This window comes from Podarcis gaigeae (assembly GCF_964106915.1).
Source record: "Podarcis gaigeae genome assembly, chromosome: 1".
NCBI classification, from domain to species: domain Eukaryota; kingdom Metazoa; phylum Chordata; class Lepidosauria; order Squamata; family Lacertidae; genus Podarcis; species Podarcis gaigeae.
Window position 1 is genome coordinate 131,580,624 of NC_139678.1, and position 24,896 is coordinate 131,605,519.

General features: G+C 43.2%; 1 long non-coding RNA gene across 1 annotated transcript; it reads left to right on the forward strand.

Annotated features, from left to right (window-relative positions):
* The first annotated feature begins 21,711 nt into the window (after nt 1-21,711).
* Nucleotides 21,712-22,526, forward strand: LOC310833910. The gene is made up of 3 exons (XR_014558999.1): nt 21,712-21,985; nt 22,019-22,051; nt 22,313-22,526. It is a non-coding gene; the product is annotated as an uncharacterized lncRNA (long non-coding RNA).
* Nucleotides 22,527-24,896: the final 2,370 nt, after the last annotated feature.

Sequence of the window (24,896 nt, forward strand, 5' to 3'; positions counted from 1 at the left end):
CTACATATTTTTTGGGGGGGGGAGGGAATACATGGGCATAGCCAGGATTTGGGGGCAGTATGCGGGTGGCGCTGTGGGTTAAACCACAGAGCATAGGACTTGCCGATCAGAAGGTTGGCGGTTTGAATCCCCGTGACGGGGTGAGCTCCCGTTGCTCGGTGCCAACTTCTGCCAACCTAGCAGTTCAAAAGCACGTCAAAGTGCAAGTAGATAAATAGGTACCGCTCCGGTGGGAAGGTAAACAGCGTTTCCACGCACTGCTCTGGTTCGCCAGAAGCGGCTTAGTCATGCTGGCCACATGACCCGGAAGCTGCACGCCAGCTCCCTTGGCCAATAAAAGCGAGATGAGTGCTGCAACCCCAGAGTTGGTCACGACTGGACCTAATGGTCAGGGCTCCCTACCTAATATTTGTATTGATTCTTACTGATTTGAGGGGGGGCAGCTTCTCCCTGCCCCCCTTTTTTATGCCCATGGGGGAATACAACCCAAAATTTGGAAATCATACAGGAACAAATTGATTTTACTCCTCAGTTGTCCCTACTGTCACTCTTTGAGTGGGCAAATGATGACATAAAGGCAAAGTACACCTATGGATAATATCACTTGTAGCAAAAAGGCTATCTGCAATCCATACATGGAGGAATCTGCAGGATTTAGGCTTAACGTAGATTGATAGTATTAAAATGTTTGGAAAATGGGCTTAGGGGGTGGAAAATAATGTATAAGGTTACCAGTGATGGGAGGAAAAAGAAAGAACAGATGCTTTTAATGCCATACACTGGCCTTTTGTTCCATGTATGGAACTGCCTACTTTATAGGCAGTTTCAACACAAATCTGGATGCTTTGACAATGCAAACTCATTGAATTTTGACCATGGACGTTTTCCCCTCCATCTTTATACACAACAGTCCTGTGAAGAATAAAACACAAGGCGAGAAAGACAGACTGGTTTCTACTGCTGCTGGCGAGACCTGCGTGGCGAGGGGTCCATTTGTGTTTTGTTCTCCTGCTTTATTATTATCTACTATTGAAAACCAATAAAAATATATACTTTTCCATATAAAAGGCTTAAGGTTGTATTCAAGCACACAGTGCTACCGCTTTACACAATCTGCTTCTGACAATTGCACAGAACCATAGTGCAATTGAAAACATCCCACCCAGTTCAAATTCTACTTCAGCTCACAAATTCTGTGGCCTTCGGCAAGCTACTATCTCTCAGCCTCAGGCTGATCACCTGTAACATGGTGATGATAACAGTAGTTCAGAAAACCAAGCTATTTTCCAAACAAAGTAAGAAAAACAGCTTAGTTCTGATTTGAAGATTATTTTTCCCTCACATACCTGGTATTCACACCTCTCCTTCCAACCTACCATGATATGCTTGGTGGGCCCCAAATCTCTGTCCTGCTGTCTTCTTCTCCCAAAGTTACTTCATGGTGGCAAGGTTTATCTCCAGAGAAAGCCTTTAATGAACAATCTGGGCAAAAATCATCTACTAGGATCTTTTCCAGCTATTGCCCCCACCCCAAGTCTAACTGACAAATCTCATTTCCTTTTATTGATGGAGTTACAAGCTTGACGGATGAGAGGAATGCTAGGGACATAGTGTATCTTGACCTCTGTAAGGCTTTTGACAAAGCCCCTCATGATATTCTTCTGAGGAAGCTGGTAAAATGTGGGTTGAATGGGTTGAATGTGGGTTAACTGTTAAATGGATTTGTAACTGGTTGACTGACTGAACTAGTGTAGTTTTTTAAAGAAAAGTTACTAGGAAAAGATACTAAAGGGTGAAATGATAGTTTTGAGCCAAATTCACTCAGATATAAAATTGAATTGACTCTACTTTTTTGCCAATTGTCCTAGATCCTATTAATCTAGCTAATTCTGAATTGTGTCTATCAAGATTGCTTTCTGGGCCTTATGCAGTTCCTCGCCCCCTGATTCTTTCTGAAAGCAAAACTTATTTAAACTGGGTAAGATGTTTTAATACTGTAAATATATGCTGGCTGGTTATACAAAATGGATCTCTCAACTTTTTATATAGTTTGTCAGTTGATGTTGGATAATAAGATCTATTAAATGTGCTCTATTAATGGCCATTTCAAGCTCTTGTGATTGGTGTCACTCCACACTTGTCTAAGTAGGGGCTGAAATCATAACTATACAGTTTTCTATATGGAAATAAAAAAGAAAGGTCTTCATTTGGAGCTGGAAACTATTACTATGAGGTTTCTGCCTGGAAAAAGCAGCTCTTTGGCCTTTGTTGTTCTGGTCCTTCACTGTTTAAGACAGTCATCCCCAAACTCGGCCCTCCAGATGTTTTGGGACTACAATTCCCATCATCCGTGACCACTGGTCCTGTTAGCTAGGGATGATGGGAGTTGTAGTCCCAAAACATCTGGCGGGCTAAGTTTGGAGATGCCTGGTTTAAAGCCTAGTGACAACGGCTTCCCAGCTGTTCTGCATTTACACCTGGGAATATTGGTGACAGAAATAGAGGTGTCGCTGCGACTGAGGTGAAGTGGGGGGGGAGCAGCAGCAAGCCTTGCCAAATATCATAGGGGAAGATCAATATTTTGAACTGACTGATGGGGAGGGGGCTCTCTTCCCTTCCCAAATAATGCCCCTACAATGCCATGATTATGTTGCATACTGTGCGGCATGGTATGGGGCGTGTCGGTGGATTGGGGGAAGAGCACAGGGACAGATGAGCTAGTTTTTTAAAGAAAGCATTCAAGTACTCTTCTGCAGTAAATAAACAGTTTGTCGCAATTGAGGCCCCATAGGTCTCCAGGGACAGGGACGCGGGTGGCGCTGTGGGTTAAAGCCTCAGTGCCTAGGGCTTGGTGATCGAAAGGTCGGCGGTTCGAATCCCCGCGGCGGGGTGCGCTCCCGCTGCTCGGTCCCAGCGCCTGCCAACCTAGCAGTTCGAAAGCACCCCCAGGTGCAAGTAGATAAATAGGGACCGCTTACCAGCGGGAAGGTAAACGGCGTTTCCGTGTGCGGCTCTGGCTCGCCAGAGCAGCGATGTCACGCTGGCCACATGACCCGGAAGTGTCTCCGGACAGCGCTGGCCCCTGGCCTCTTGAGTGAGATGGGCGCACAACCCCAGAGTCTGTCAAGACTGGCCCGTACGGGCAGGGGTACCTTTACCTTTACCTTTAAGTCTCCAGGACTCTCTCTCTCTCTCTCTCTCTCTCTCTCTCTCTGCTACCCTGGGAATCCTTACCATTGAGCAAGGTGAAAAGCATGAAACAGTAGCAGCAATTCAAATGCCAGAGTCATGAATCCCTGCTCACTGAAGACCTGGGTCTGCTACCTGTGTGTGGCAAATATCTATAAACCAGAGTGCACCATGGGATTTGATTCCCCAGAAAAGCTAGCATCAACCCGTCTTTTCACAATCTGTATTATTTTACATAATATTCGCAAAGGGGAAGGACTTGGTGGCAGGGCCTCGTACCTGCTGATGCCTCCTTGGCTCAGGACAAGGGTAGGGAGCACATTCTCATTCCTCAGTGGGGAAAATGCTGGGGTGGGGTGGGGTGGTGCTCTGCTTGGTCCTCCAAGCACACCTCCATTGAGAAATGAGGGGTCTGAAGGTACATTCTTTCACCTTTGGTGGACGTGCCCAAGGATTAAGGCTTTCTGGGAGATGATCTATAATGAAATGAAAAAGGTATTTAAATATACCTTCCTGAAAAAACCAGAGGCCTTTCTCTTGGGCATGGTCGGCCAATTGGTGTTAAAGAAGGATAGAACTTTTTTTTATGTATGCTACAACAGCAGCAAGAATATTCATCGCAAAGTATTGGAAGACACAAGAGCTACCCACCCGGGAAGAATGGCAGATGAAGGTGATGGACTACATGGAGCTGGCGGAAATGACCGGCAGAATCTGAGACCAGGGAGAAGAGTCGGTAGAAGAAGATTGGAAGAAATTTAAAGACTATTTACAGAAATATTGTAAAATTAAGGAATGTTAGAAGGATGTTGGAATGAAGTTATGTGGTTTTAGCAGTAATGTTATAAAGGAGTATTTAAAGATGGATTATTAACAGGTGAGAATGTAAAGTTATAATATATTAAGCTAAATTAGTAAGATAAAAGTAAAATGGAAAGGATTTGCTGAAATAACTAATTGAACTAGAATACAAAAAAGGGAGGTGTGAGGAGGTCAGGGAAACAAGTAAATGAAAGACAAGATATGGAAAGGTTGGGTTTTTTAAAAATTGTTTTTACTTTATTGTATTTTGTATTTTTTTTCTTTTTCTTTTTCTTATTCTTGTAACTTTTTTGAAACTTTAATAAATATTATTTTTTTTAAAAAAGAGAAATGAGGGGTCACCTCAGAAGCCTCTACTACAGTTGTGGTTTTTAGGCGAGGGGGAGAGCACCGGAGGGAGCAATGGAAGAACTTGGTTGCAATCTTTTTAGTCTGACAGGCACTGATCCCTTCCTCTCTCTGTCCTTCAAACTGGGAAATGGAGCTATGGCTCCCATAGACACTTGCAATGCCACCAGAGCCCCCAGGGGTGTGTGATTGTCCAGTTCTTGGTTTGAGCATCACCCAAAGGATCTCAAAAAGAAAGTGGCTTTCTGTTTTAAGACACTCTTTTAGGGCATATCCACGATTACCTTTCCTCTGTGCTTTTCCGGCAAGGTCTACATTTTAAAGCTGTTTTCAGGTGCTCAGATTTCATGACTCTGGAGCTTTCCCCACAAAAACCTGCTCTTTAAAGCTGAATTGGCACAAACAACAATTCGTGGAAAACCCAAATTGCCATTTGTTGCACTTCACCAGATGTTGGTAAAAATGAGTAAAGCTCTTCAAGATCCAGATCTCTATTTACTGTGGTGACAGGGGTGGAAAGCTCGGATAAGTCTTTGGCTGAGATGAGAAGTGAGCCAGAATACTTTTTAATCTGGTTTCGATTGACAGTGTGAAAATGTGAGTGGAGAATGACATACCGATTCCCCCAGTTAAGAAGAGAGAAAAATTGGATCGTATTGAAGATATGTTTGAATTGCTTTGATACAAAAGAGGTCAAGGAGAGAATTATTTCATTTTACCCATTCCAAGACTCAATGATTACCGACATTGGCCCACAATTTGAACAGGGGCTAGTACAATTGTTACACCAATGGGGAAACTGTTGAGCTTAGTCACTGGCTGGGATGATATGAGAATCACTGCCAACAAATTTTCAATTCCTTGGTTGAGTTGGAAGCTGAAGTCAGATTGCTTCAGAGTTGTGACAGATCTACTCTTAAAGGTAGCACTCCAAACACCTCCAAGAATGGCTCGGTTGGCTAAAGGAATCAAATCAATCTCTCCTGTTTCATGCCTTTTACAAATCTGTTCAGTGCTGTGCAGTTAGAAGCTGTTTGGGTGAAAGAGACTTCTCAAAATTAGGACAAGTAAAATGTCCCCACAGTGCCTTGACTCATTCATGGTTTTTATACTGTATTGAACAAGAATTGGCTTTGTTTGTTAATTACAATGATGTGACTAAGGAATTTTAATCCATCACACCCAATGAGCGATGTCTCATTTTCTAGGACAGGAAGAGTTGGAGTTCAAAGAGGGGCTTAAAAAGGGAAGAGAAGAAGACACAGGGCTGGTATTATTGTCAGTGTTAAGTTGTGGGTGAACATATCAGACGACACAGCGATTCTTCAAACAGCTCTTGTTTATTCCAAGGCCAGAACAGAACTGAACTGAAGGGCTCAGCCAACCTGCTTATATAGAGCTCCAGTACCACGCAACTGTAACAACTTTCTAAAACTATCCAATCACTGAACGTCACTTTTGATCCTTCATTTGCATAAAAACTATCCAATCACTGAACATCACTTTTGATCCTTCATTTGCATAACTATCTACAGTATCCCCCTGCTGGCCCAGGGTGAGAACTTCAGTACATAACAGTCAGCGTGATGTTATCAAGGAGCAAAGTGAAAGCTAGTGTCAGAGAGGTAGCGGGAGCAACATGATGCAAAAGAGAGTAAGCTTTAAAGCAGAGAAGCATCGAGATGGGTGCCTTGGCGCAGTGTGGAACTGACAGGAAGAGGAAGTGCTCCACCACCAACATCAAGGCTCCCAGGGGAGATGGAGAGACCACCTAAGGAGTTGGCAGATTTCAGACTTTAAAATAAGTTTGTATTAGTTCTGGAGGAGAACTCGCCAGATATTGCATGCTCACTGAGACAAAGGAGATTGCTCCACTTGAGAGCGTATTAAAACTCAATATGTACTTAGAAAGCATACTGAGCTGCACATTGCAACTAAATCGACCTGTCAAGTCGGCTTAATGCAAAATCAGGGGCTATTTGCAATAAACAGTAGCAGAATTAAACTCCACTCACAGACTGCTTAATCCCCACCAAGCTATTTTCAAGCAACCCAGAAGTAAACAGCTTCTATGAATTATATCTATCTCTCAACAGAGAGGATTGAACAATAGGTATATGAGCTGCAGGTATTATTAATGGGATATCTTACAAATGTGCCGTCAGCTTTACAGTTTTCCAATCATGCTTTAGAGAACGAACATGGATTGCTAATTAAGATTCAAATAGCTGAGAAGAAATGTCTCAGTGTTCCTGAGTAAAACTGCTTCAGAGAATTCAAGGAAACAAAAATATTCATTATTCGTTGCCCCGGAAGACTTCCCCTGAGATACTGTTATGAAAACTTGTATCTGTTTTGGCCATTTATGGTTGAGTCCGATGAGCCATTAGCCGTTTGAAATGCAAGCCAAGCTCATTTTCCCAGATGCAATTGAGAGCATGGTTTTGCCTGAAGACGTTGCGTCTGTGTGTGTTACACATTTCAGCACCAGAGGACGGCTCCTGAGAATTGTGGAACACAGGAATTCTAAAGAAGGATGCCGAAAATGCCAGAATGATCAGTTCTATTGTCTTTATTAAGAAGGATTTAGACTTACAGCAAGAAGCAGCCTGTCGTTTCCCGTTGCATCTCACGCAGGACGAACACCACCAAGCTAGAAGATGATGGACTGTCCATGCCCAAAGATACATACATTCTTTATACAATAGAACAGCAAATGGGAACACGGGTAGCAAATGCCCAGACATTACTGATGTTTCTCCTTCTGGGCTCTCGGACATCAGTCCCTGGTACCTGCTTTCTTCTGCAATGTTACAGGGAGCAGCAGAAGAATGTAAAATATATGCAACTTTTAAAAACCTTTTAAAAGGCATAAAAATAAAGAAAACAGTGTTATTGGAAGGTGCTTTCTTTTCTTTTCTGTAACATGTTTCATAATACATGTATCTGACAGACAGCTAAAACAAAGGTCTACTGAAATAATGCCCCGCCCACTTTGTGAATATAACAGATTATGCCCAATAAAAAAATTCCTTCCAGTAGCACCTTAAAGACCAACTAAGTTAGTTCTTGGTATGAGCTTTCGTGTGCATGCACACTTCTTCAGATACCTTAAGTGTGCATGCACACGAAAGCTCATACCAAGAACTAACTTAGTTGGTCTTTAAGGTGCTACTGGAAGGAATTTTTTTATTTTGTTTTGACTATGGCAGACCAACACGGCTACCTATCTGTAACTATGCCCAATAATGTACTGAAATAAGAATTACTTTAAAAATAGTATTTTAAATGTCACAAATGTACAGGAAAGAGATCACGCACAGTAGTCTGGTTGGGGGACAAAATGTCATTTACTCTTAACACAACATAGCATAAGTGACAGGTGGCTGTTTGGGGAATTACAGAGATTGGCAGTTTTTCTTTGAGCAAGGAAAGCTCATCTTTAAAATATATTCTTTGTATTAATGCTGAATGGATAGTCATGATGCTTTTGACTCAGGTTGTCAAGTGATTAATGCACTGTGAAGAACACATTGTGCAAATTCAGCCTGAAATATTATTTTGATTATTTATTTACTTTTGCTTAAATGCACACCTCACTCCATGCCAGAGCCTCGGGGCAAGCTGCAGTAGCGCAAACTCACATAAAAGCCATACATACAAAGTCAAAACGCTGCAATTGGTGGGACCCTTCCTTTTCTTAACATATCCCAAGCCTTACAACACCAGCAGCAATGCAAAGGTGTTTCTGTGTGCTTCCAGAAGGGACATGAATTTATGTGCAAGTGTTTGTTCAGAACCCCTGCCTCCCCTGTGTCAAATTTTAGATTGTAAGCTCCTGGGGGCAGGGGTCTGCCCTCTTTGGCTCTATAAAATGTCATGTGCACTAATGGAACTATCAAAATAATAAATCACCCAGTTTCTAGAACTGATGCATAACCAGAACGTAGGAGCATAAGAATTGTACTGTTGAGTTAAACCAATTTACCTAGCTGAGTACTCTGCTTCTAATGGTGGGCACCTGCCTTTGTGAATGCGCACAAGGGGTGTATGGAGGTGACAACACCCTTCACTTGAGAGCCCAAGTTAGCCTCTAATAATGAAGGTTCTGTTTAGCTATTGTGACTTAATAGTTTTTCCTTCATGAATTTGTCTGGTCATAAAAAAATAAAATAACCCCATCTAAGGTATTGGCTACCATCTCCACAGCTCGTACTCAGGAATTCCATAAGTCAATAAGATTTTGTGTGAAAAAGAGTTTCCTTTTCTCAGTCTTGAACCTACTTCATTGGGTGCCCTCAAATTCTGGTATTTTTTTCAAGAGGGAACAGTTTCATAATTGTGAACCTGAAACTAGAAAGAGGTACTAGAAACTAGAAAGAGGTACGTACAGTGTTTTTTAAAAATCCCAATCCCAAGGGTGGGGAATTTCCCCCCACAGTATACGACTTTCCAGTTACGTGAAATCAAGATGTTTCAACACACTCATCTGCCACATCGACTTCCTTACATCCAGGCAAGCAAGAGGCATTATCATAGCTCAGGAAGGTATTCCAGTGGTCAAAAAACGCTCAAAGGGATGTGTGGAGCAGGGCTGGAGGGTGTGTGTGTGCTGAGATGCTGTTTCCCAGGAGATAAACATTAGCCACAAAGGCTGAGCCAACAACATAATGGCCCAGAAGACAAAGCCTTTCTAAAGAAAAGGCACGTTTGAGATGGTGCTCAGATTTATAGGGCAAATTAGGAGGTGTTAGTGAGGGAACAGGTGAACTTTTAAAAACATACTTTAAAAAATGTACCATTCCAAAAATACTACTGTTATAGACACTGCAGATTGCTTTGAATTTGTACTTCCACAGTCTTCTTCCCTTTGCTATATTGCCAGGCATTATTTATTTCAAGAGAGTTTCCTCCCTTTCATTTTCTGTCAATTAATCCCTGATTTTCCACTATTATGGAAAGAAACCTAATGATCAAATGGAACCAGTAGAAGACTCACCCAACTCTTCTTTTCCCCTTTTCTGATCAATAGTATTCTGGAGGTCAAGGGGAATTTGTGTTATCTCTCTTTGTACATGTTCTTTAATGGACAGGGTGGATTTGAAATCACATACAAGTGATTACATCAGTAGTTCTCAAACTTTTTTCTCTGGACTACTCTTCCAGAATAAAAATTTGCTCGAGCCACACTGAGTTTTTTTTATTGATAAGAAATACATTGGAAAACCAAAAGAAACAAGTCCTAGCAATGCTTGATTTACAACACAGAACACAACTACTTTATAATATGATCATGGGACATCGAGAAAGTATAAAACAATTCTGCTACATAATAACATGAATCATTCCCAAAATACAATTATAAACAAGCCTCTTACATATGTACCTTAAGTATGTATACAAACTCTATGAGAGGCATGAGCCTTCTTTTGCCAGGTAATCTCATTTATATTAGGTCTAATATGAGACAAGCAAACTCTCATCTCCTCATCAACACAAAGGAGCCTTTCTCTCTTCTGATCTTCCGTATCTGCCAGGGTTGAAAATCTCTGTTCACAACAATATGTCATGGAGAACTGTAGAAGAATAGCCATTGCTCTTGAAGAGAGGTGTGGATATTGTTTCCGGTTGTATATCCCTAAAAAAATGTTTTTATGCTATGGTTGCCACACGGCAGAAATTAATAAAATGACAACCCCTGTCAGAAGTGTAGATTTTGACGAATATCCTTAAAAATAGCTGAAAGATTCCAACAACTTTTGGGCAAAACTAAAAAAAAAAAAAAAAAAGCAGCTCAGCAACTTTGCCCCCCGCCCCCCTCCGGATTTTAACTTTTTGAAATATGGCAACCCTATGCTACGCTGAAATGTTTAAATGTTTGATTATCCCTTAATCTTCCTCCCACACCTGCCATGCATTTCTGGCAACATCTTTCTTCTTAAAATCATCACCACTGCAAAAGAAAGAAGAACATACAGTAATAGAAAAGACACTTTTTTGTTTCTGAAAAGAACAGAAAACTTCATTTCTTCCCAGTTCATTTGTTAGGCTCCAATATGCAATCAGGGAATTTTTGGAAATTTATTTCTTAGCCTTCCTCTATACAACGTACGGTAGCATTTATTATTGTTGTCCTGCAACAGCTTCTGAGGTGGGGTAGGGTACAGAGGTGGCCCACGCATTAGGTGGGGTGAAGCAGCTGCCTCAGGTGGTGAAAGTGCCCAAGGAGGCATCCCAACCACCCCACCACATCTCCTGCTGCCAGAATGCCCACCTCTTGTGCGGGTGTTCTGGTGGTGGTGGAAGTGGTGGGGTGGGCACCCTGGCAGGGGTAGGGGCAGGAAGTGGCACATTCCCATTTGGCCTCAGGTGGCAAAATTGAATGGGCTGCCCCTGGTAGGCTAAGAACCATAAATGTTAGCAGGGATTTTTTTTGTTTACTAAGAAAATGTGAATTCTTTGTATACCATATTTTCCTGTCTTTATGATCCAAAATACGGCTTACAGAAATAAAAAAGGATGGATTGTTGTTGTTTTTTTTACACAAAAAGGCATGGATACAGAAAGATAGAATTTTACTTAGCCAACTAGAGTGTGTTGGGGCACCACTAGAAGGTACACTTGCTAGCTGGCCATGCAGCTACACTTCCGTTGATCCCATCATTCCCCCCTCCCCAGGAAAACCCATGGTTTAGCAGTGAATCAGAACAAATGGATTGCTGTTTGCTCTGATTTAACACTAAAGAGCAGGTTTTCCAGGGGGAAAGCAGTGGGACAAAGACAAACCTGCTCAGACCCATGCCCAGAAAATGTGAGACAAGTGGAAAATTTCTTGGCTCCCATTCTTTTTAGGCATGGAACAAGTGGAAATGTGGTGGAACGCATACTGAGCTTGATGCTCTCTTACATCAGACACTCACAGGTGGCAGGAAGAACAAATTAATGGCACCTTTTCATCAGTGAAGGCCATTGTTAAGTTGTGGGTGAACATATCAGACGACACAGCAATTCTTCAAAGAGCTCTTGTTTATTCATAGGCCCAGAACAGAACCGGGCCGAAGGGTTCAGCCAACCTGCTTATATAGAGCTCAACTACAAAGCAACAGTAACTATCCAATTACTGAACATCACTTTCAATTCCTTATTTGCATATGCGGACCTGAGGGAAAACTGTCTGCAGTATCCCCCTGCTGGCCCAAGGTGAAAACTTCAGTACATAACAACCATACCCAGAACTCTGAGTAAAAAGCCATTTTAAAAGAGCTCCAAAGCAAGGTGGTTGTGGTATTTATGCCCCACTAATAAATATTGCAGCAGAACGCTTGCTAGCCTGTTTCCCCCTTTTCCACCTGCAATTTAGTAAAGTGGTGTTTCTGAATGACCTGCTTCAGGCAAAATATGAAATGTCAAGTCTTTTGGGCAGCAAAAGCATTTTCAAGTAATTTTGTACGACTCGTTGACTTTGGTGGTACTCTGAGGAAAAATGGTGAGTCAAAAAATAACAGACACTGTGTATAGAGAGATTATTTGCATGCTGTGGTCTAAACCACAGAGCCTAAGGCTTGTCGATCAGAAGGTCGGCGGTTCAAATCCCCACGACGGGGTGAGCTCCTGCTGCTCGGTCCCTGCTCCTGCCCAGCTTTCCTTGCTCAAAGAAAAACTGCCAATCTCTGTAATTCCCCAAACAGCCACCTGTCACTTATGCTATGTTGTGTTAAATGACATTTTGTCTCTCAACCAGACTACTGTGTGTGATGTCTTTCCTGTACATTTGTGACATTTAAAATACTATTTTTAAAGTAATTCTTATTTCAGTACATTATTGTGCATAATCTGTTATATTCACAAAGTGGGCGGGGCATTATTTCAGTAGACCTTTGTTTTAGCTGTCTGTCAGATACATGTGGGTTGCGGGTGGCGCTGTGGGTTAAACCACAGATCCTAGGACTTGCCTATCAGAAGGTCGGCAGTTCGAATCCCAGTGACGGGGTGAGCTCCCGTTGTACGGTCCCAGCTCCTGCCCACCTAGCAGTTCGAAAGCACATCAAGCGCAAGTAGATAAATAGGTACCGCTCCGGCGGGAAGCTAAACAGTGTTTCCTTGCACTGCTCTGGTTTTCCAGAGCGGCTTAGTCATGCTGGCCATATGACCCGGAAGCTGTCTGCAGAGAAACGCTGGCTCCCTTGGCCTATAGAGCGAGATGAGCGCTGCAACCCCAAAGTTGGCCATGACTGGACCTAATGGTCAGGAGTACCTTTACCTTTAAGTAAATGAGAAAAGAATACGATGTCAGACATTTTAAGAGGATAAATGGGAAATGCTAAGGCCTTATTATCCAGTATTTATTATTAGCAGGGCTGTCCAATGGGACACCAGTGTCTTTTGGTGAACACTGTAAGGTGCGAAGGGGAGACCCTCACCAGTGGACAACATCAACATGTAGGTACTAGGATGCCCCTGGGGAAGGCCAAAATTTGGTGTGCCCCCCCCAGCCCCATGCTGCTTTCCCAAAGGTGGGTAAAGAGGCACTAGGCTTTGGGAAGGAGGTGCAAGGGCTCTCTGACAGGGTGTTAGAGCCCTCCCACCTCCTCCCCAAAGGTGGAAAAGTGCTGACTAGGCATACATAACACCAGTGCAGATAGGAAGAATGTATAAAACTGGTTCAAACATGTGTTGGAAATGTAAGGAAAAAGAAGGGACCTTTTACCATATGTGGTGGGAATGTATCAAAATTTAAAAATTCTGGGAAATGATATATAATGAGTTGAAGAAAATGTTCCAATTAACATTTGCTAAAAAAACCTGAAGCATTTCTGTTAGGAATTTCTGTAGGAAAAGACCCAGCCAAGGAAATTTAAGAACATTTTCATGTATGCAACAACGGCAGCCAGAGTCTTAATAGCACAAGAATGGAAGAATGAAGAAGTCCCGACTAAAGAACTGTGGCAAGAGAAACTGATGGACTATATGGAATTGGCATAAACTGCGTGACAAGGACAACTGTGACTTTAAAAAAGAATGGGAACCTTTTACAAAGTACTTAAAGAAACAGCAAAATGAATTGGACTCCTTGGCAGGTTTTGAATAAACATACACAAATTTATTATTAATAACATATAGATAGATAAATTAAGGATCTTTATAATATGCAAAGAATTACATGTATTGAAAAACCAGATAGAGGAGCTGAAGGAAGTCTGGGGGGGGGGGTTCTTTGGGGAGGGGGGAGGGAAAATATGGGCGGGGGGAATTAAGGACGATATGTCTTTTGATAAAATGTTATGGTGAAATTCCTAATAAAAACTTTATATATAAAAAAGTGCTGACTAGGCTTTGGGAAAGAGGCCGGATGACTCTAGGACCCTCTCAGAGCTTCATGTCTCCTACGCAAAGCCCAGCACCTAGTGCATGCGCAGTGCTGACACATCCCTAAATCTGCCCCTGCTTCCTTTGACATAGGGACGATCACATGTATGCTCAGGAGAGTAGTAGTCAGCCAGAGCTCATGTCCATTCTTTGGGTTTTGCCATGGTTCACCAATGCAAATGTGCCTTTACACACACACGGGGGGGGGGGGGGGAGTGAGAGACAGACAGGGCAAGATTTACATTCAGATAATACCCAATTATTAGAGAGACATCACCTTGCCAACAAAGGTCCGTATAGTTAAAGCCATGGTTTTCCCAGTAGTGATGTATGGAAGTGAGAGCTGGACCATCAAGAAGGCTGATCGCCGAAGAATTGATGCTTTTGAATTATGGTGCTGGAGGAGACTCTTGAGAGTCCCATGGACTGCAAGAAGATCAAACGGATCCATTCTGAAGGAAATCAGCCCTGAGTGCTCACTGGAAGGACAGATCCTGAAGCTGAGGCTCCAGTACTTTGGCCACCTCATGAGAAGAGAAGACTCCCTGGAAAAGGCCCTGATGTTGGGAAAGATGGAGGGCACAAGGAGAAGGGGACGACAGAGGATGAGATGGTTGGACAGTGTTGTTGAAGCTACCAGCATGAGTTTGACCAAACTGCAGGAGGCAGTGGAAGACAGGAGTGCCTGGCCTGCTCTGGTCCATGGGGTCACAAAGAGTCGGACATGACTAAACAACAACAATAACAACAATACCCAATTATTATATAGAAAAAGAGTATAAAACATAACACAGTATTACAACATAAAGAACCAAGAAGAAAACTGCAGAAATAAAATAGATAGTTGGGGAAGACTGGCTATTCCCATGCTAATATGTTGCTATTCTCTCCCCCCCCTTTTTCTTTTTCTTTTTTTACGGTTCAAGGTATTCTCCCTCCCCCTCAAAAAACATAAATGGTTCATTAAAAAAGAACGAAATAGACACATTTTTGGTTGGCAACACTTCATTCAGCTCCAGCAATTCTGGTTATGCTCGTGAAAATTTGTTTTACTGTTTGCTCGGAATTAAGTTACATTAAATGAAATTAAATTAGTTTTACTTTCGTATAAGTGAGTTTAGGATTGTAGCATTAATGAAGAAATGTGAAAGAATCCTGAAAACACCACCCTGAGGCACAGGGATACCATTATCCTTTCAAGCTTCCTGCTGTTTGGTTTCTTATGAGAATATTGAGCACAGCAATATCTATCAGCCCATAGCAGAGCCCTGTGAAAGACGCCCACAGGGAATGCCATAATACTCTCATTTGCTCTGCAGCTTTGAGTTTTTCAGAATACTGAATTCGACTGGATTCTTTTGAAAAACAGAATAAAACAAGTGAATGGGAAAAAAAATGAAAGCAGCAGCAGCAGCAGCAGCAGCAGCAGCAGCAGGGAGATAAATGTGTGGACATCTGGGTTCACCTTTTCACAGGCCACTTGTATTTACAATCATACCTTGGTTTTTGGACAACTTAGTTCTCGAACGTTTTGGCTTCTAAACGACGCAAACCCGGAAGTGACTGTTCCAGTTTGCGAACATTTTTTGGAAGCTGAACGTCTGACAGGGCTTCTGATTGGCTGCAGGAGCTGATTCTTAAGGAAATCAGCCCTGAGTGCTCACTGGAAGGACAGATCCTGAAGCTGAGGCTCCAAGACTTTGGCCACCTCATGAGAAGAGAAGACTCCCTGGAAAAGACCCTGATGTTGGGAAAGGAGCTTCCTGCAGCCAATCAGAAGCTGCACTTTGGGCTCTGTACATTTTGGAAGCCAAACAGACTTCCGGAATGGATTCCGTTTGACTTCTAAGGTACGATTGTATTAGCATTTATTAGTATTATTTAGCATTACTTGACATTTTCAGAAGGTGAAAGTAAAATTATTTGGTTTCCCTAAAGCAGTTTATGTGTTTCTTCATCAAATGTAGACTTACCAAGCTAAATGTTGTTCTTTAGCACTATACAGCAGGCTGTAATCAACAGGTGGAGCTTTTTCAATCATAATTTTGAACCCCTTTCCATATAAGAAAAGGCAGCAACTCTTAATAACTGAATTATCAGTGTGCCACATCACTGTTGTTTTAAGGGTGGTAAATTCCTATTATATTTCTTATCTTCCTGACAAACCAGACTGATTTATGTGGCACAGCCCATATCCCACATGTTATTTTTGAGGCTGTATACAGATTCTCGTTTATTATACATGTATTGCGCTTCCTTTGCTGGCTTGAGAAGTTGTGTACATAGACGTTCACTAGAATTCACATATATTCTGTAGTTTCTTGGGAGAAGCTGTATTTTGATGCATTTCCCCTAAAACCACCATAGGAAGAGATTTGCACCCCTTTTCTGTGGACAGACAGAAAGCAACTTGGAAATGCATCCAGCCTTATGAATGTACAGTGGTGCCTCGCAAGACGAAATTAATCCGTTCCGTGAGGCTCTTCGTATAGCGGTTTTTTCGTCTTGCAAAGCAAGCCCACTGACAGCTTAGCGGATTAGCGCTATTAGCGGATTAGCGGCTTTTAGCGGATCAGCTGATAAGCGGCTTAGTGGCTTAGGAAAAGGGGGAAAAAGGGGGGGAACCCGCAGGAACTCGCAAGATATTTCGTCTTGCGAAGCAAGCCCATAGGGAAATTCGTTTTGCGAAGCGCCTCCAAAACGGAAAACCCTTTCGTCTAGTGGGTTTTCCGTCTTGCGAGGCGTTCGTCTTGCAGGGCACCACTGTACTCAACAAGGTGCAAATGCCATTACATACACAGTAAAAACCTAGCATTTTAAGTTGGCAATGTGTGCACAGGCTGGGTCTTTGGGCTCAGCCACGCTTCTCTTTGTGCCGTGATTTCTAGGCACAAATCTGAGAGGTTTTTCTTTTGTAGCACCGCTTTCCCTGGGAAAGTTCCTTGTTTACTTCTATATTGGAACAAACGTCAACCTGCAGAAAACCTGATTGACATTTGTCCGAATTCTGCAGTAAACTGCGGGTTTTCCCAGGGAAAGTGGCAGGACGAAAGAAAAAGCACTTGGACCTGTGCCTATAAATCATGAGACAAACAGAAGGATGGAGAAGACCTTTGAAAAGAATTAAGAGGGACACAGTAGCGCGGACACTCAACATCAGTAAAGTCAAGTCCTGTAAGGTATTCTAGTGTGTCACACCCCTTTCCTAAATGCTTCTCTTTATTGTGGTCATAGAATCATAGAATTGTAGAGTTGGAAGGGACCACGAGGGTCCTCTAGTCCAACCCCCTGCAATGCAGGAATCTTTCACTCATTGTGGGGCTCAAACCCACAACCCTGAGATCAAGAATCTCCTGCTGTACTGACTGAGCCATCCCTTAGGATCAGGCTGGTCAGGGTCAGCTTGGGAATGGGCAGAGTAAAATGATTCTTACCATGGTAAGGTTCACATGACTCGCCTATTCTTATCTAAAGAGAGAGACAAAATCATTGAAGGCAATGTGCACAAGAAAGTGGTTACCGTCGTTAGGCACCCTTGAAGGCGAAGAGCGCTGGTGACAGCAGGTGGGGAGGAGGACCTTTGGGGATCCAGGAGGGGCTTCTGAATGGAGTCTAAGTTCCCTCCATCATTTTAAAAATCTTGGAAGGTATGTTTAAATATTTTGCATGGGCAGCCCAAGGGCTAGCCCAAGGCATTTTGGCACCCGAGATGGACTCCCAAATGTTGCCCTCTTCCCCACCAGAGAAGAAGGGGACAGGGAAGATTTACAACAGGAACAAGCAGAGAAGAAAGATTGACAGTGGAATCCGCTGCCCTGGTGGACCCTGCTCCTGAGAAGGCTGCCTCACCTTCCCCTGTGCATGGGCCGGCCCTGGGCAGCCCTTTCAGAGCCTCTTCTGGAAATGTTTTGTTATATGGGGGTGGGGTGGGGGGGAATCACCTGCATTCAATTTTTATGCAGTGCACAATTTACAATCCTGGTTTGGTAATGCACAAAGTAGAGAGCGGATAAATAGAATCCTGGCAATTTTTACTATCTTTCATAGCAGCACATCAGTTTGGTCCACACAAGTCACTTGTAGAATGAGAAATTGCAGCATGTTTGTGACTTTCCAATATCATGATTGAATACCATGTTTATAAAAGCATCCCTTGGGTTCAAAGTCTCATTATTGCACTGTGTTTCTACTCTGGCTGACGTTATGAGAACTGCATTTTAAAAGGTATTCCTAGGACAGAGACTAGTGCTATGGAAAGAAACATGGCCAAAGAGATTCAGCAATGAAAAACAATATGTGTTTTATCTTCATCTTTCTTTTTTGAAATAATTTTTATTAAAGCTTTTTATAAATTATAAAAGACTGTGCCATGTCTCTCCCCCAGGTCATAAAGTTATTTGGTTACATTCAATGTCAGACAATGTGGTTTCCAGAACCACATTGATACTGCCATTGATATTGAGGGAAAGATTCCCGTCTGAAACACTTAAGAGCTGTTGCAAACCAGTAAACAATGCAAAGTTCAGTGGAACTCTATCCACATTTTCCAGTGAATTTTCCTCTCACTTTCCTTCCATTAGAAAATCCAGTCTTTTGGGTTTGTTGTGCAACACTTCCCAATCTGCTATTACTGTGTGACCTGAATTTTCCAGTATATGATCAAAACACAACAGTCTGGAAGCATCCTCACATCTCCTTTGCTGCAAATCTTTAATCCCCTCTCGCAACATTTACAAGTTACCAGCAAAATATGCCAATAAAAAGTATCCGAGCACTTGCTTATAAAGGAAATCTGTTAAATAATATATATCTGTAACTGTCTCACAAGACTCCCCTTCCAAGAAAAGAAATCATAATTATGTATTTTTACACTTTACTCCCAATAGCAAATTGTTCAATAAAGGTCAATATTTCCTGCGACTGTTTTTAAAGCATGTTACTTGGCCATTACAGAACCTCTTCTGCAACCTTGCTGCTTCTTCTTTCAGCAGTTCTCATTAAGAACTCTTTGCTTGTCTTCCGTTCTGTGTGCGCAGCTGCCCAATGGCCTCTAGACTTTCCTCAAAAGCTGTGCTCTGACTATTTCATCATCTTTTATCACTCTGCTTTTTCAGCTTGCTTTCTGCATGTTGTAGAATCTTTGCTAGGTTCCTCTTGGGGTGTACATAGCCTGAGCTTTTGTGTACTCCTTTAGAATGTTCTGGTCTATATCCAGAAGAGACCAGCTGACAACCTTGGTTAATGGACAGTCTTATATGGAGAATACGTAAGAAAGCCTGAAAAGATTTGGTGCTCTCCCAATATGGATATCTTTGCCACCTAATCCTATCTGGAACTGTTTTGTGTGTGTTATTTTCCTACTGGATAAAGACACAGTTCACACTTAACAGGGGACAGGAGGGCTTGGAGAATGAAATGCTTTCTCTGACAGAATGTGTTAAGTTGTGGCCGAACATATCAGACGACACAGCAATTCTTCCAAAGCAGCTCTTTATTTGTAAGCTAGAACAGAACTGAACTGAGGAGCTCAGTCAGCCTGCTTATATAGAGCTCCACTAGAATGCAACAGTAACCATTTTCTGTAACTAGCCAATCACTGAACGTCACTTTCGATCCTTCATTTGCATACAAACTATCCAATCACTGAACGTCACTTTCAATCCTTCATTTGCATAACTATCTATAGTATCCCCCTGCTGGCCCAGGGTGAGAACTGCAGTACATAACAGAATGAATTCCTCCCCTAGCAAGGCCAGCATGAAGTGAATTTGTCATACATAAAGCTCTTGATGACCTGTGTTTGTTACCATGATGCACTTGCAGATGTTGGGCCAAATCCTCAGGAGATTAGTCAAAGGCTAAAGGCATGTCTCTTAAAAAGTAGAGACATCACCTTGCCAACAAAGGTCCGTATAGTAAAATCTATGGTTTTCCCAGTAGTGATGTATGGGAGTGAGAGCTGGACCATAAAGAAGGCTGATCGCCAAAGAATTGATGCTTTTGAATTATGGTGCTGGAGGAGACTCTTGAGAGTCCCATGGACTGCAAGAAGATCAAACCTATCCATTCTGAAGGAAATCAGCCCTGAGTGCTCACTGGAAGGACAGATCCTGAAGCTGAGGCTCCAATACTTTGGCCACCTCATGAGAAGAGAAGACTCCCTGGAAAAGACCCTGATGTTGGGAAAGATGGAGGGCACAAGGAGAAGGGGATGACAGAGGACGAGATGGTTGGATAGTGTTCTTGAAGCTACCAGCATGAGTCTGACCAAACTGCGGGAGTCAGTGGAAGACAGAAGTGCCTGGCACACTCTGGTCCATGGGGTCACGAAGAGTCGGACACGACTAAACAACTAAACAGCAACAACAAAGGCATTTCAAAATAGGGAGGTAAAACATAGATAATATTGTCCTGGCTTTGACTGGTATCATCTCACTGATTTCTGCAGCTTTACTTAATTAAACAGCTTCATTTTTTTTCTAAAACAACAAAAGAAATGTTCTTAATCTTGTTGAATATCAATACACACAAAAAGAGAGATTTCCAGAGATACATTCCATTAATGAACCAGAGTGAAAAGATATTCTGCTGAATATCTCTAAATGAGTTACGTATTATGAGTCACCAAAGTGTTGTTTGCTAAAAACTTGAAAAAGAAAAGAATAAAAGCAAGAAAACAGCAGGAGCCTAACAGCATTATTCAACTCCAATCTTTTTGCCAAATAAGAAAATTTACGCTATAATAGGAAAGGGGAATAGGAAGTCTCATGTATACAACGGGCTCATTCTTTGTGGGATGTACATGTGTATTTCTCAAAGGTCTCATCAAAGATCATGATGGGATCCAATCAGCAGCCGGGTTCCTAGCCATTCCGAGCCTGAATGGAGAGGCACAATTTTTGCAACCAGGTGTTTTACGGCGAGCCAACTGGGATCCAAAAAACCTGATGCAGAGCCTTCCACACACGCATGAGCACTTTCCTACCTTGCCTCCCTTAGGCACCTCTGCAAAGTTACTCCAGAGTCTTAGAAGACCCCCTGAAATAGCCTCCAATGCAGATACAAGGGGGGGGGGGACTTCAATCTCAATGAATTCATGGTAGTGGTTAGATCAGGGGTCAGCAGACCTTTTCAGCAGGGGGCCGGTCCACTGTCCTTCAGACCTTGTGGGGGGGGCGGATTATATTGGGGGGAGGAAATGAGCGAATTCCTATGCCCCACAAATAACCCAGATATTCATTTTAAATAAAAACACACATTCTACTCATGTAGAAACACCAGGCAGGCCCCACAAATCACCCAGAGATGCATTTTAAATAAAAGGACACATTCTACTCATGTAACAACATACTGATTCCCGGACCGTCCGTGGGCCTGATTTAGAAGGCGATTGGGCCGGATCCAGCCCCCGGGCCTTAGTTAGCCTATCCATGGGTTAGATGATGAGCATTCAGATTACATGACATTTGGCTGCCTTTTGGTAGGGAAGAGCACATTTGCTTCAGGGAGTTTAAGAAATCATTTCTCTTCACTGTAGAGCGGTCAGAAAGCAAGGGTGAAGGGGTTTTGCTGGCTAGCCGTACCCCCTCCCAGCCACTTTTCTGGTGTCTGGGTAAAGGGGATTGTGTACCAATGTGTACCAATATCCCTGCCTCCTCCATATGAAGCCGATGTGGTGGATTTCCTCTCGTGTGAATGAAGTGTTCACGTGGGCATAGGACTGTTTCACGCTGACACTGAACATGCATCCAGCTGGTGTATCGGGAGCAGAGCTAGTTGCTACAACTCAAACCTCCCCCTCCAAGCTTGCTTTCAACATGTGAGGAGAGTTATCTGGACCCTACTATGGGGGGGGGAGGCAGGCCCAGGGGGTTGCAAAAAGCATGCTTCTCCACTCTGGCTCCTAGCGGCTAGGAGCTCGCCTGCACACTCCCTGGGAAGCTCTGCTACTGCTCTAGAAGGCCTGGCAAGGTATGCCAACTCCTCTGGGTGCCTCTGCAGAGGAATCTGGTGGTTGGCATGGGCCATCGCAGCAGCCCTCTGTGGCCCCCTTCCTAGTCAGCCAGCAGCAGTATTTGAAGTGTGTGTGGAGGGCCCAGTGAGGCTCAAAAGGAAGACAGAGCAGGATGAGTTGCAGGAGGGGGAAAAGGAAGGGAAGGCGGAAGGAGGCCGAAGGGAAGGCAGCAAGCTTGTTTTTGAGTTTCTGGTCCACGGTCTCTCTTGGCTTTGGGGGGAACCAATACAGCTTCTTGCCAAGAGTGTAAGGCAGCCTGGGCCCATCTCTGCCTAGTAGAGACGCTCGTTCTGCTATTATCCAGAGACAACAGTGTTATGTTGTGGGTGAACATATTAGACGACACAGCGATTCTTCAAACAGCTCTTCTTTATTCAGAGGCCAGAACAGAACTGAACTGAAGGGCTCAGTCAGCCTGCTTATATAGAGCTCCAGTACAACGTTACTGTAGCAACTTTCTAAAACTATCCAATCACTGAACGTCACTTTCGATCCTTCATTTGCATAACTATCTACAGTATCCCCCTGCTGGCCCAGGGTGAGAACTTCAGTACATAACAAACAGGAAACAAGGGAAAGGTGGGAAGGCGATGGAAGGGTAGGCAACAGTAACCAGAGTGGCTGGGTGAGAAATCTCAAGGGTTTTCCATTTAGGACAAGATCATGTTGGATACAAAAGAAAAGCTATTGAGCTGTTGGTTCACCTTTGAAGGTGGGTCCACTGACACAAAGGGGAAGAAGCAGGCACAGTCTTCATGCGCAGGCTAACTTGTACAATACAGTGGGCATTAGAACATGATGTCTCCACAATAGTGGAGTATGTCAAGCACTGACTTTTTCAAGTATTTCCTTGTTGCTTTACCATGAGCACCTTCTCTTTCATACAGAAATGTGCCTGTTTTCATTTAATAAACGTTAGACACTGCAGGATACGTCAGGAGTCTATCTAGTGATTTGATGGTGAACCAAAGTATTTGACTGTAAACAACAGAAATGGCTAGCAGGTGGTAAAATTGGAGGTTTCTTCCAACAGCAGGCAATAAATAATTTATTATGCTTCTTAGGTTCCTCCTACTTTTCTGTACTTCTGATGGCTTGCTAAACTGATGGATATCAGCAAACAAAGTTCAGGAGATAATGATGCCACGTGTAATGGCATAGTGAACTAATCATTAATGTGCATCAGCCTGTCTTATCCCAGACAGTAACCCTACCTTTTGGCTGCTAGTAATTGATGAGCCAATAGATGTACTTTGCAGCTGTCAACACTGCCTCCAGTGAAGTCTTGGGTAATTGCCTACATTGGTCTTATTAAAGAATTCTCCTCTAGAAATCTATTTGTTTGCTTCCCAATTACACAAAAACACTTCTCAGCATTCTGCCAGCTTTGGGCAAATCTATAAAGGATAGCTTTGTTCAAATGTTCTGTTGCTGCTTGATCCAAAAAATGCTTTCACAGAAAAAGTACAGCAGCCTCACAAAATGTCACAATTATTTAGCTATATTTATTTAAGTCACTTTATTTAGCATTACTAGCTGTTTTGCTATGTAACTGAAACCTGGTGGGATTAGTTTTCCACCCATCTATGAGCAGCAGAAGTTTCTGTTGGAGGGGAAAGTTTTCTTTGAGATGGCTTCAAAACACTCACTTGAAAGTAATGCCAATTATAATGCTATTGAATATAAATAAGATCTATTTGTGCATTCTCTGTCACTGAAGAAGATTTAAAAAGCAATATATCCAAGGCTTCTCAACATACTATATAACCATTTTTCAAGTGGAAAAATGTTGAATAACAACCGACCAACAAATGTGGCAGACGAAACAGCGTGCTGTCGTGCAACTACCAAAAGTAAATTACAGCTCCTAAAGAGCTGCCTAAAATAATTGCTACTTTTACGTCATAAAGTGTTGTTTCTCTTGCTGTAATTATGTTCTTGTTAAACACAGCAATTTATTCGTTCTGCTTATAGATGGCATCTAATTAACCAAGAACCATTTTATATCACACACCTTCGGTGATTAAGGGTTTTCCCCTGCTTACAAAGACAAGATCAGGCACATTCAGCGGGCGAGACTAAGAGTGGGTCCAACAGTCAAGTAGGCGGTTTCTACGCATTCTGTAGAGGGAAATGAGGGACAAAAGGGAAAGGAGCTCATCCAACAAAAGAAAAAACTCTGAACCTAAACCTCTGCTGCCTGGTGGCCATACACAGTGGCGTAGCGTGGGTTGTCAGCACCCGGGGCAAGGCAAGTAATTTGCGCCCCCTAACCCGGGGCAAGGCAAGTAATTTGCGCCCCTAACCCCTAACCTGCTGCCGCTGCCAGCTTCTTCTTGCTGCTGCCTAGGCTTGTCAGGTATGGTTCTCTCCCGCTCTGAGCGCTGCGCTGGGCGGCCGCTGCACTGTCCCTCCCCCAGATAGTCCCTCCCTCGCTCTCTCTCCGCTCCGCACCGCAACGCACGCCTGGCACCCTCCCCCTCCACAGTGGGCGGCGACCCGGCAGCTTGGATCAGATTCGCACAGCCAGCACTGTGAGAGAGAGTGAGTGAGCCAGGTAGGGGCAGAGAGCTGCGAGTGCGAGCACCCCCCCAAATGTTGCGCCCGGTGTGGCTGGCACCCCCTGCACCCCCCACGCTACGCCACTGGCCATACACATTTGTGAGAAAGGTTTCAGGTCTGTGATAGCTACTGAAACATCAGCGGGGACTATGGAAATTAGAGTTGAAATAACCTTATTAGTGGATTCAAGACAATGGCAGCTCTTGAATTGTTTGTACTCAGACTGACCGTGTTGGGAAAGTCCCTGGAGGAAAGAACCTAACATATTTCAGGACCCACTGTTGAACAGACAACCAGAGAAGCCTAGCTGGAGGCAAGCGTTTATAGTCTGACAAGGGTTCTTTTGAGCTACTCCCTTCAAGCTTCCCGGTTTTACCTGCCCTTTTATTAGCCAGATGTGCTGGAATGCATCAAGTTTAAGGCAGAGGCTGCTAGCCAAGTGCTTGCAGCAGTTGTCTGCAGTCCTGGTGGCAGAGGCACACGCTACAGATTTACACTCCAATTACACGGATTAATTTTCACACTCCTTTCCTCATCTCTCCCCAGTACTCTCTGACCTCTTGCTTCCTGCTATTGCGGCCAGGGAGGAACAATG